We start from the raw sequence: 13,985 nt of genomic DNA, 5'->3' as shown, positions 1-13,985 counted from the left end.
GAATTAAATAAATAAAAGTGTTTCTGGAAACCGAAATAATACACTTGTGATATACTGGTAGAAAGTTTAGAAACACTATTACCTGTGATAACATGGAAGCTAGAAAATGTATTGACTGGTCTAGATAATCAATGGAGACTTCCAGGTAGAGTATTTATTGAAGGTGCCACCTGTACTATAGGCTGCTAGAGCATTCTATGATAAATATAGAGAAATGCTAATGAAAAGACTACTGAATGTAAAGGAGCCAGGACTTTCTGGGTTTAAAAATAACAATGTTTTTCATTCCTAGGCTTTCCAGATGGTAAATTATGCTGAAATTAATAAACAGCTTTGCTGTCGAGATCAAATCTTGGGTTCTGTCGGGAAACCATGATCTACAGATAAAATCAAGGGTATGACATTCAAACCCTTTGTTAAGATCTCAAACTTAAGGTGGTGTCTCAAACATATAAAACCCCATTCAAAGATCTTAAGGATATGTCTCAAAGATCCTCTTTATTTAAATGTGGAATTTCTAAAAATCTTAAGGGCATTGTTCCCTTGCAGAGTTACAATCAGTCTAACGTACGTAAGCACGTATTTCAACAATGTTTGTGGTTGGTACCTTTTGTCTAGTGGGGTTAACCTCTATAAATAAATAGAAAATCTACAACATTTACAAGATAATTATTATATTCCCTTATATATTCTCATATACAAAGGAAAACACTGCCCACTATTTCTTGAGGAAATGGAAGAATGACTCTGAAAACACAGCCAAGAGCCACTGAGAATCATTCTCAAGCAGTAGTCCTGAGAACCAGTCAAAGAACCGGCAAAAATAATTTTAAAAATGCCTAGTTGGATTTCAAAATTCCTATGGACTAGTGATTGCTGTGTGCCTCATGTCTTCTAATTTTTTAAATAAGAATGCCTTTAGTAGTGATCCTATGCCAGTTCTACCATGGTATGTTGGGTGGATGTGGGGAAGACAATTGTTTCTATAGTTTATAGGTTAAGAGAAACTATACCCAAGAAGCTATATTGAGATGCTGTATCTATGAAACATTTTTCATCCCTGTACTTGTTTCAGATTATGAGATTCTAGACCACAAACCTGAGCCTGACACTATAATGGGATGGGACTTTGATAAATGTGTATAGATGGAGAGGTGAGTATATTTTACATGCATGTGAGAAGAATGTGAATTATTGTGACCAGAAGGCTGACTGTGGCAGATTATATTTTTCAAAAATAGTTACAGCAATATTTCAAATCCCTCATGCTCTTCTATAATTTTGCTTGTTCCAATCAAATGATAGTCCATTTCTCCTCCCCATGCACCTTGGCTCTCTTATGGCTGCTCTGACCAACAAAGTACATTGGCAGTGATGTTTTGTGACTTTTGAGGCTTTGTCTTAAAAAAATAATACAACTTCTCCCTCCCTGTGTTTAATACCTAGGTAATCAGTTGATCTGTGCAGCAAACCACCATGGCACACTATGTAACAAACCTACACATCCTGCACATGTACCCCTGAACTTAAAATAAAAATTGAAGGTAAAATAATAAAAATTTTAAAAAATAGAAGCATCCAAACCAAAAGAAGAAAAAAGGACACAGCTTCTATATACTCTTTTCATTTGAAATGTTTGCTGTGGATCAAGCAGCCAACCAGGAGGTAGCCCACACTAGTCCATGCAAAGGGGCCCACATGGAAAGAAACTTAGGCTGACAGCCAGCAAGCATCAACCACCAGACATGTGAGTGAACAAACCTACAGACGACTTCAGCTCCCAGTCTTCAAGTCTTCCATTCAAGTCCCCAGGCATCAAGAGGCTAAAGACAACCATCCCTGAAGAGGGATGTTTGAATTTTTCACCCACAGAATTTGTGATCATAACAAATGGTTGTTTTATAACACTAACTTTGAGTTAGTGTTACACAGTATTACATAACTAGAACAGCTAAGAAGAGTGGCTACCTGCAACATTTTCACTTTGCTTAGTAATAAGATGAATAAAATTATTTTAAAATGCTTTCATATCCAATAACATATATGATCTTCACAAAAAAGCAGGACATTTTTATGTCTGAATTTACTTTATCCAAGTCTTGTGTTAAATATAATGATCTAAAACCACAGTTAGGAAAATTAAGGTGACTTGACCAAGGTTATACACTAGTAAACAACAAAATTATGGCACTGACCCAAATTCTCTAACTCTAAAATCCAACCCTCACATGAAATATTAACACCATATTCATGAATGTCCATGAAACCCAGGTGTGCGTTAGAAAGACAGGCCACTCCAAAGGAAGAACAACCAAGCACCCCTAAATATTGACATTCTGTGATTTAATTAAGTGTAAAAATAATGATTGGTTTATTCCTATGGCTCCTTGGAAAGTTACCATTCAACTTCCCATGAATGACATCAGGAATATCAAAGAAAAGATGAACACATAACATATACATCAAACCAACTAGGATGTCAGTTTCATAAGAGAATGATGTTTTGCCTATTTTGTTTAGTATTATACCCCCAGTGACTGAAACAGTGTCTGGCATTTGGTAAATGCTCAGCAACTTTGGCTTACATGATTAAACCCAAGAATACTTCAAAAGTGATCTTTTTTCTATATTCATTGTAAAGCTCTGGTCATGTAAATTCAAAATAAATGAAAGGAAATGGAGTTTAGAATCACACACTTGAATCTCCCAGAGACCTTCCAATTCAGCTAATGAAGGTCCTTTGTATTGCCAGTGGGGAAAATGAACACCTAAGACTGTACATCCCCAGGCACAGGTCACATGGCAACTGGGTGTCACAGAACCACAAAGGCTCCTCCTATTTCAATGTCCCTTTTCTAAGTCTGGTAAATTCATTATTCCCAAGGAACTGTGCAGAATTAAAAGACAGATTTAGTAAAACTAATATATCATCAAAGGAGAACAGAATGTCTTTGGCATGTCCCTAACCTTTGAAAATAGGATCACAAAGAACAGGCAGGACCTTCCATCTCCATCTCCTTGGCTACTGATTGAAAGAGGCACCTTATGCAGAGGCCTTTGGGGACACTGCTGATTTGTGTCTGGGTTTCTTGTTGCGTACTGAGATTCAAGAAAGATAAAGTGGATTTTCTTAGCCAGAGACAAGATTTCAATATAATCTTCCCTTTATTAATAGGTAAGATTAGTATTAATCTTTTAATCTATTAATACTAAGATTAATAGAGAATTAATCTAGCAATACTAATCTTACCTTTACTATTCATTCAGGTAACATTTACTGAATGATTACCAGTGCCATACATTAGCTAAGTGCTTTCCCATCATTATCTTAAATTCTTTATCAACAATGGGGGGGAAACAAATAGCATCTCCATTAATAGATGAGAAAAGTAACACATGGAGAGTGGAAATCAGTTGCCCCAAATCAGACAGCTCATTAATGGCAGAAGCAAGATTTGAAGCCAGGTACATATGACTTTAAAGTTTGTTACATAGCTTATAAAGAGAGTTGCTTTTGGTTTACCACTATAGTATAAGTCCTTTGACCCACTGAGAAGCCCCCAGTTCTCCTTCCCCTGAGTATAGGATTCTGCAGTCAAATGCTCTACCACTGAGCTATACAGCCCCCTGAATATAGTATTCTGTGAGGAGACCCATATTTAATCTGAAGTCTCTTTGAACTAATGGGAAGTACTTTTTACAAAGAATACTTATTCCCACTGGCCATTACTTCTCGGTTTCCCTTATTCCCTCCAGAATGTCTTCATCAGGGTTGCAATTTTCTTAGTGACAATAGGGTCTCAGGGTTTATCATACCTCTTCCAGAACACCTTCTTGTATTCTCCCCTCCATTTGCTATTGTGAGGAACAGAGTGGGGAGAAAGTCAGCTGGACTTTATTTGGCCAGCTGGTCTGCGGAAGCCTGAACATCAGAGCCAAGATGCCGGCCCTGAGGAGGAAGGCCAAAAGCCTGCCACGTTCCATTTGTTTTCTTTCAAAGGCCATTGCAATGGCTCTAGACAATTGTCTGGCAGGCTACATCAGAGGATATTTACTTCACACCTACTCACAGATGGCTTTACCAAGTTACACACAAGTTCCAATTTTTCCCAAAGCTTAAGTTTATAACTAGAAAATTACAGAAGTTATAGCTGAGCAGTTAGTCATTATTAAATATTTTCATCAACTAATATTTGAATACTCACATGCTAGAGAATATACAAAACACTTAACAGTAATACCTCACTTAATCCTCACATCAACCTTGTAAAGTAGGCATTGCTGCGACCCTTATTCTACAAATAAATAAGCTGAGCCTCAGAAGGGCCAAGTAACTTGCCTAGCGTCACACAGTTAGTGAGAAATAGAGTTGATTTTAAAACTCCAGGTAGTCTGACTCCATATCATATAAATATTCTTTTTTTTCCTTTGACGGAGTCTCCCTCTGTTGCCCAGTCTGGACTGCAGTGGCACAATCTCAGCTCACTGCAACCTCTGCCTCCTGGGTTCAAGTGATTCTCCTGCCTCAGCTTCCTGAGCAGCTGGGATTACAGGCATGCACCACCACACCCAGCAAATTTTTGTATTTTTAGTAGAGACGGGGTTTCACCATGTTGGTCAGCTTGGTCTCCAACTCCTGACCTCATGATCTGCCCCTCTCGACCTCCCAAAGTGCTGGGATTACAGGCATGAGCCACCACGCTTGTCTCATATCCTATATTTTTTAATCCCACTGTGCTATAAAAGCTAATAGAGGTGATAATGATAGTAGTAGTGGTAGTGGTGGTGATAGAAGGTATTGTTATTAAGAACAACAGAAGCAGCAAAACACAAACGTTGTTCTTGCGTTGTGCCAACTGATTTATACACACTATGTCATTTCACCCTTACGGTTTTTCTTGGGGTACATCAGTATCTTTATTTTGCCTCAAGAAACTGAGCTCCCAGATGAACATAGATGCAAAAATCCTCAAAAAAAATACTAGCAAACCAAATTTGACATCACATCAAAAAGATAACAGATCACAATCAGGTGGGATATATACCAGGGATCCAAGAATGGTTCCACAAATGCAGATCAGTAAACATAATATATCACATTAACAGAATGAAGGACAAAAACCATATGACCATATGATCACCTCAACAGACAAAAAGAATTTGATAAAATTAAACATCCCTTCACGATAAAAAAAACTCTCAGCAAACTGGACAGAAGGAACAGGATACTAAAGGTCATCTATAACAATCCCACAGCTAATGTCATACTGACTGAAGAAAAGTTGAAAGTCTTTCCTGTAAGAACTGGAACAAGACAAGAATGCCCACTTTCACCACTCCTATTCAACATGGCACTGAACGTCCTACCCAGAGCAGTCAGGCAAGAGAAAGAAATAAAAGGCATCCAAATTGGAAAAGCAGAAGTTAAATTGTCTGTCTTTGCTGATAATATGATCTCATGTCTAGAAAAACTTAGACTCCACCAAAAAGCTTTTAGATTTGATAAATGAATTCAGCAACATTTCAGGAAACAAAATCAACATGCAAAAATCAGAACCATTTCTTTTTCTTTTTTTTTTTTTTTTTTTTGAGATGGAGTCTTGCTCTGTCGCCCAGGCTGGAGTGCAGTGGCCGGATCTCAGCTCACTGCAAGCTCCGCCTCCCGGGTTTACACCATTCTCCTGCCTCAGCCTCCCGAGTAGCTGGGACTACAGGCGCCCGCCACCTCGCCTGGCTAGTTTTTTTTTTTTTGTTTGTTTTTTTGTATTTTTTTTAGTAGAGACGGGGTTTCACCGTGTTAGCCAGGATGGTCTCGATCTCCCGACCTCGTGATCCGCCCTTCTCGGCCTCCCAAAGTGCTGGGATTACAGGCTTGAGCCACCGCGCCCAGCCCAACCTCTTTTCAATTGTGACTACTATCATTTCATTTTAAAGCTGGAGAAACTGAGACCCAGAGAGGGAAAGTCCCGAGCCCGTATTTCCAGAGTAAGTTAGTCTAGCAGTCTGGTAGTGACAGCCCTCAAACCTGGATTACTAACTCCTAGAGAAGTGCTCTTTTCTTAGAAACACCTATGAGAAAACTCAGCAAAGCTTTGTTTTAGGCAATCAAGAGGTGTTCTGAGAAACAGTAAGGGACAGAATTGGCCTTGAAGCCAGAAAATAAGAAATGAGCCATTTATTACCTGATTCATTTTTACCAAGACACTTAATTTGTCTCAGGCCCCTCCTCTTTCAGTAGGAAGCTGATTGTATGATTGGGAAGTTTTGCCATTAGGGACTATTCAAGACAGTGTGTGGGCAAGAGCTAAATTAGGCTATAAAAATATTAAGTGCTATCATTTGAGACTGAATACATTTCTATTGGTCAAAGTAACAAAAAAGTGCTTTAATTGAAAATGTTGACTTAGGTTGGCTGTGAAATATATGAGAATAAAAATTCTTTTTTTTTAACTACATTCTTAGCATGAACAAGGTCCTGAGATAAACAATGTATATGTATTACTTCAGTTTAGCATCACAAAACCCTATAAATTGACTATTATTGTTCTTCCTATTCCAGAGGTGTGAAAAATGAGGCCCCAAGAAGTGCAGTACCTGTCCAAGTTAAAAGCTGGCAGGTGACATAAGTTGAGATTCAAACTCAGGGAGTTAGACTCAATCACTGTATTATGCTGCCTCTGTGGGTAGGCTGAGAAGGAAATTGTGGGGATGGCTTCAGTGAAAGCCAGAGGCATCCAGACTTACATCCTCCACAGAAACTAGGAGGACATGCATTCAACCATACAGAAGTCAGTATTTCAGAGAGCCTAAAATGATATCCTGGCTGTGCCCTGTGCTTTCAGAGAAGGGAAGCATCACCACCAGTGTGCATTTCAGAGGGGTTAAAGGATATTCCACAGCATCATACATTAATTATTCGCCTCCTTCTCCTAAGGAAGTTCCTTTTTCTCAATCCCTTGCCTTGAAACACTGTTCGCGTTCGTGAACATCCAGGTCTCAGATAAAAACTCTCCTGTCTACCTTACATGTATCTATTTTATAGACCACAGATTATACACCTAGGTGCTGAGTTGTATTAAAGCTCTTTCACAGAGAGAAAACTTTATATAAATACCAGGGATCTTATGGAAACCTAGAATCAAAGATCCTGGGCACTATCAAAAACAGCCAGATTGAAATTGAAATGCATGGGCTTTGCTAATCAACAGAGCACTACAGCTAAAAGAAGACATGAATGTAAGGTAATCCAAGACACCCGTGTTTGGGTGTAAGCCCAAAGAGTAAATGATTTGCACAAGGTGTCACAGGTGGCAAAAGCAAAACCTGAGCTGGCACTCAGCTTGCAGATTTGCAATCGCTGTTCTTTCTTCTTCATCATGCTGCCCTCTCTCTTCATTTCTATCACTCTGTTAGGTCCACCCCCCACTTCTCATTTGCATCACTTCCCAGTTTCTCTGAAGCCATGGCCTCAGAAATAATCACTTTTAAACTATCTGTTTTTCATTAAAGCAGTCTCCTTGCAGACCTTTTCACCCTCTGCTCACTGGTTTACTCGAATGGAGGTCCTGCAATACTCTCATTAACTACCAAGATGCTTATGTGGCTCTTTCACAGGTGTGGATGTAACATCCTATTGAGCTGACCCTGATTGCACTGCACAGAACAGGCCTCCTCTTTGACAGGAAGCCTGAGAGAATTCTGAAGCAGAACAACTGTCAGTGTGTTGGGAGGGAATAGCCTGCTGTGAGTTGAACAGCTTCTCAGTATAAAAGCCCATTTGATTTCACATAATGGAGGCTGGGGGGATTCAGAGTGAATAATGGTGGAAGTTCATTTACATTTTTAAAAAATACAACATTTGCCTAAGAGCAATGTTTCATCCTAATCATCTAATCTGTAAAACACACCATATCTTTTTCAAAATCCCTTTCCTTAAAGTCAATAACAAATATATTTCTGCTGTCCAAATCTGCTACTATCTGTATATCTTTTAAGCATAAAATTAAGACTGTGTCTTCAATGAAAGACTGATGTGGGCCATATAACCATTTCCACATGAGTTAATAGATTGAACGACTTGTGGGATTCTTTTTATTTAAAATGCAAAAATTCTCACTGGGGAGAGATTCCCCAGCCACATCTCCAGTCTCCCCTTCCCTTGTAGGGGGAGAAAATAAAGCAACATTACTTGGCAAGAAAGGCTTCACAGATGCTTCAATGATTCCCAAGGTAATTCCACAGAGAAAAATCCGTTCCCTTCAGGCAGCCAGGGCCACACGAACGGAATGTGTTCCACCACAAAGAGCATTTGTCACCCAGTGAAATTATATGTTTGAAACAGAATCAATTAAGGATAGTGAAAGAGTTATGATAGAGCCCTGGCAGGGAAAGAGGTGATGAATTTTCTTAGCACCAGCTTCTCCAACACGTGTTTAGAGAATCATGGTATAATTGAGGTTTGCCAGGGTCATTTAGTTAATAAAAAACAACAACAACAAAAAAAGTTATGATTCCTCCAATTCCTGTGATTACACCAAAGCACATACATTCTTCTTAGAAATAGAAAAAACAATCCTAAAATTCATGTGGAACCAGAAAAGACTCCAAATAACCAAAGAAATCTTGGGAAAAAAGAATAAAACTAAAAGCATCAAACAACAAACAACCTGACTTCAAAATATACTACCAAGCTTTAGCAATCTAAACAGCATGGTACTAGCATAAAATCAGACACACAGGCCAATGGAACAGAATACAGAGCCCAAACATAAATTCATGTATCTAGGCCCTGTGCAGTGGCTCATGCCTGTAATCCCAGCACTTTGGGAGGTCAAGGTGGATCACCTGAGGTCAGGAGTTCAAGACCAGCCTGGCCAACAAGGTGAAACCCCATCTCTACTGAAAATACAAAAATTAGCGAGGCGTGGTGGTGTGCACCTGTAGTCCCAGCTACTTGGGAGGCTGTGACAGGAGAATTGCTTGAACCCAGGAGACAGAGATTGCAGTGAGCCAGGATCCTGCCACTGCTCTCCAGCCTGGGCAACAAAGCGAGACTCTGTTTCCAAAAGAAGAAAAAAAAAGAAAAAGAAAAACAAACAACAAAACAAGCATGCATCTACACCCAACTGATTTTCAACAAAAGTGCCAAGAACACATAATGGTGGAATAACAGTCTCTTCAATACATGGTGCTGGGGAAACTGAGTATCTACATGCAGAAGAATGAAAGTTGATGCTGATCTCACACTATATACAAAAATAAACTCAAAATGGATTAAATACTTAAACATAAGGCCTGAAACTATAAAACTACTAGAACATGGCAGGGAAGCTCCATGACATTGATTTTGGCAAATTATTTTTTTGGATGTGACTTAAAGCACAGGCAGTCAAAGTAAAAATGTACAAATGGGATTACATCAAACTAAAAAGACTCTGCATAGCAAAGGAAACCACCAAGACAGTAAAGCAACAACTTTCAGAATAGGAGAAAATATATGCAAACTATTATCTCATAAGGGGTTACTATCCAAAACACATAAGGAATTTAATAGCAAAATCAAACAACAAAACACCTAAATAACCCAATTAAAAATGGGCAAAAGTCCTGAATAAACATTTCACAAAAGGCATACAAATAACCACGTTATATAAAAAATTGCTCAACATCAACCATCAGGGAAATGTAAATCAAATATCCAGTGAGATATCACATAACTCCTTTTAGAATGGTTATTATCAAAAAGACAAACCATAACAAGTGTTGCCAAGGATATGGATAAAAAAACTCTTGTACATTATTGATGGGAATGTAAATTAGTACAGCTATTATGAAACACACTATGGGTTCCTTGAAACATTACAAATAGAATTACCATATGATCCAACAATTCCACTTCTAGGTACACATGCAAAGGGAATAGTATCAGTAAGTTGAAGACCTCTCCATATTCCTATACTCACTGCAGCACTATTCACAATAGCCAAGATATGACGAAATCAACCAAAGTGTCCATTGATGGATGAATGGATAAAGAAAATGTGGTGTATGTACAATGGAATCCATTCAGCCATAAAAAGAAGGAAATCCTGCCATGGACAACAATATGGATGAACCCGAAGGAAATCTATTAAGTGAAATAATCCAGGTACAGAAAGACAAATACCACATGACTCCACTCATATGTGGAATCTAAAAAAGTTTACCTCATAGATAGAGTAAAATGGCAGTTACCAGAGGCTGGGACAATTGGGGATGGTGGGTTGGAGAGATGCTGGCTGAAGGGATACAAAATTATAGTTAGATAGGAAAAATATGTTCAAAAGGACTATTTTACAGCATGATGACTAGCATTAATTATGACATTGTATTCTTGAAAGATGTTAAGGGAGTAGATATTAAGTATTCTCATCATAAAATAACTGCGAAATAATACATCTATTAGGTAAATTTAACAATTCCATTATGTATTTATACTTATAACATGTTATACAATAAATGCCATTTTATCTGTCAATTTTTAAAATAAGTTTGAAAAAAGTTACAAATGCAAATTATTATAAAATACATGTAAATATCAATTTTAATATTCCCTCACTCCCACCCCTAGTGTTGCCTCTTATTGTATGGGCCTTACCCTTTGGAGACCTCTGATCCAAACAATGAGATCAGAGACTCCTGCCTCCATACCTCATCTCACTCTTCCTCTACCTGGAATCAACCTATAACCAGACAGCAACCGCTGACAGTACAACTACCATGGTCAGGTGAGAAGCAGGTACTGTGGGGGCTGTAACAAGTTGCTGGAAATTGAATGCCACATGCTTGTGAAAACCAAGTGTTCAACTCTTGTTCACAGGTTACATAAGCTTTATCATCTCTATAACTCTTTCCAGCCTATTTGAATCTGAAACGCTCCTTTTACCGCCCCCACCCCTCCACCCCGAATAAATCCCTGTAATGAACTGACATTTGCCTGGGATCAGGCATTTTCAAGTGTTCTCATGTCTGTCACTCCCATAAGTCAGAGAGAGAGGCAGCTTAATTTTCTTTTCCTCAGATAAAAAAAAAAAAAAAAAGAATTGGTTAAGGTTTCATAGTTATTAAGTGGTATACCTACAGCATTCAAATCTTGGTCTCACTCTAAACTATATCAACACCACTTTTCCAATAATACATATAACCTTTGTCATTCATTTGAAGTAAGTTTTACATATACTTTTGTAATAATAATTATTACTTAGACTTTAGGCTCCTTCAGCAAGCCATTTCTGAGAGCGCCTCCTCTAAAGTTGTGTCTCCCAGCATTGAATTTCCTATGTGAACTTGTACTTGGAACCTGGTATATGCCAGGAATAGTGCATGACTTCTCTCACTCAATTTTCCTGATAACCTTTCCACATTGCATAATTAAACCCATTTTAAAATGAAAAAAGTACATCAGACAAAAGTTTAAAACCTTCTAAGATCACTGATTTTTATAAAGGGGTTGAGTTGGGATTGAACCTTGCTTAACTCCCAAGCCCGTATTCCACCAGATTATTTTATATGCCCTTTATCAGGAGTAGGCTCATTTCCTTGATGGGCTTGCTATCTTTGCATTTTACATGTTCCAGATACATGTGACTGGCACTTCTTCATGTGGCTGCTGTTAGTCACATGCTAAGTACTCAGTACATGATAAATATTTTTTCTCCTCGGATAAGTCTCTTTAGAATAGAAACACTTGCCAATGGTTCAGATTAGAACATGCCAACAACAATGACAAAAAGGAATACTTGCTGATGAAAATTAAAGAATACATTGGACTTCATTCCATATAAATGAATTCTATATGTGGTCCTTGTGTCTGATTTCATTCACTGAGCAGAATGTTTTCAAGGTTCATCCATGTTATAGCAGATATCAGTAGCTCATTCTTTTTTATGGCAGAATTACATTTCATTATGTGTATATACCACAATCCAGTTATTCACTAGTTGCTGCATATTTGTGTTGTTTCTTTTTTTACTATTACAAATAATGCTGCTATGAACATTTGTGTGAAAGTTTTTGTGTGGATATGTGTTTTCATTTTGCTTTGGTAAATACCCAGGGAGAAAGAAGCAGGAAGAATATTTTAGGAAATAATAGCCCCAAATTTCCCAAATTTGAAGAAAAACATTAATCTTACACATCTAAGAATATCAGTGAACTCCAGGTAGGATAAATTCAAAGAGTTCTACATCCAAACGTATCATATTTTAAGCTATTGAAAATTTTTTTAAAAAAGAGAATCTAGAAGACTGCAAGAGAAAGAAAATATAGTCTTCACATACAATGAGGTCCTCAAAAAGAGCACACTTCTTATCAGAAACCATGAAGAACAGAAGGCAGTGGTGTGACATTTTCAAAGTGCTAAAAGAAAACAAAAAAAGAATATCATTCTATATCCAGCAAACTCTAGGCAAATCTGTAAAGACAGAAAGAAGATTGTGATTACCAGGGACTGAGGGGTAGGAAAAGGAACTGCTAATGAGTATGGGATTTCTTTATGGGTTGACTAACATATTCTAAAATTAGGTAACAGTGCCTGTTCCACAACTCTCTCACTAAAATTCACTGTATTATACACTTTCGTAGGGTGACTGTTATGATAGGTGAATTATTTCTCAATAAAACTGTTTCAAAAAAAAAAGCAGAACCCATTAGAGAGTTAATGGTATACAAGGGATAGCCATCATTATTGCTATTTTTATTATTTTTTCATGAGTCAATCTGGCTGCTGTGTGAAGAACAGATTCTTTGGGGAAAGCAAGTTAGAGGCTACTGCAGTACACAACGGCAAGAGACCCCAGAGGCCTAAAGGAGGTGATTTTGAAGATGGAGAGAAGAGGCAAGATTCAGGATAAGTTTTGAGGTAGAGCACCCACGATATGAAAACACAGAAGTGCCCTTGGTTAAAACATCTTTGTGTCTGTATGCCTGCAATAACCCTTAGTGAACAAACCACCACCAACTCCCCAAGCAAATACAGCTGCTATCAAAGGAAACCTTTTAAGCACAGAGACTATTTTCTCATTTCCTGCCCAGTTGCTGACTCAAGAGCTATTTCAATCAAATACTTCTGGTTCTTTGAAAAAAGATAAAAGATAACATTTGTCTAAGCTGATTAGTCTAAAGATTTTCATGTGGCAAGTCTGTAGAGGAAACAATTAGGGCTCATGATCCAAGTGATAGGTGGTTAGATTCCAGATCTAACAAAGATGGATTCGGAGTTGGAATTCAAGTAAAGAATCAGTCAGTGTGCTCTTGACTCACCCAGTAATAAACAAGTGAACAGGGAATCCTCAATTGGTAAGGAGACAACTGCTCAAAGGTATGAAATTCCTGGCCAGTTCTTGTCAGTTGTTAATGTCTGACATGGTATTGAGGGCCAGCTGTGATTTCCATGCAATGCTCTGGAATGAGCTGGTCAGGTTATAATCAAGACCACTGAGGTCTTATCCCTCACTGTAATGACCTCCAGGGGAAAAATACTTGAGATGGGCCTCTATGGATTGGTGATTCCTTCTGACAATAATGGGTTGAAAAAAAAATACTCTAATAATTAAGTATTAAAAAGTAAAGCTACTCCATATTTGAGATTTTTGACATTAAAGACAATTAACATTTAATGACTATAAATAATATTCAAAGACTGCAAATTACTTTATATGCATTGCTTCATTTAATGCTCACAACTTCATGAGGTAGTTACCATTATTGTCTACATTTTGAGAGATGCAAGATCACAGCTCTTAAGTGGTGGAACAAGAAAACTATCTTCAAACCCAGACTATTTGATTCCACAGCAGCTTTACAAGATACATTACCAAAGATAAACACTATTTTCCTCTGGCCTAATAGGAAGACATCCAAGATTATGTAGTCTGAGCCCCACTCATCAACAAACTCAAACATTCTTTCAGTTGATATTTACTTTGTGCTTAAGAATATAACACAGT

General features: G+C 37.9%; 1 long non-coding RNA gene across 1 annotated transcript; it reads left to right on the top strand.

Annotated features, from left to right (window-relative positions):
• The first annotated feature begins 290 nt into the window (after positions 1-290).
• Positions 291-1,599, top strand: LOC144341253 (uncharacterized). The gene is made up of 3 exons (XR_013418135.1): positions 291-395; positions 1,076-1,154; positions 1,447-1,599. It is a non-coding gene; the product is annotated as an uncharacterized LOC144341253 (long non-coding RNA).
• The last annotated feature ends 12,386 nt before the right edge of the window (positions 1,600-13,985 follow it).

This window comes from Macaca mulatta, chromosome 6 (genome assembly GCF_049350105.2).
Source record: "Macaca mulatta isolate MMU2019108-1 chromosome 6, T2T-MMU8v2.0, whole genome shotgun sequence".
Classification (NCBI taxonomy): Eukaryota; Metazoa; Chordata; class Mammalia; order Primates; family Cercopithecidae; genus Macaca; species Macaca mulatta.
The sequence above is the reverse complement of the archived record's forward strand: the minus strand, read 5'-3'. Positions and strand labels throughout refer to the sequence as shown.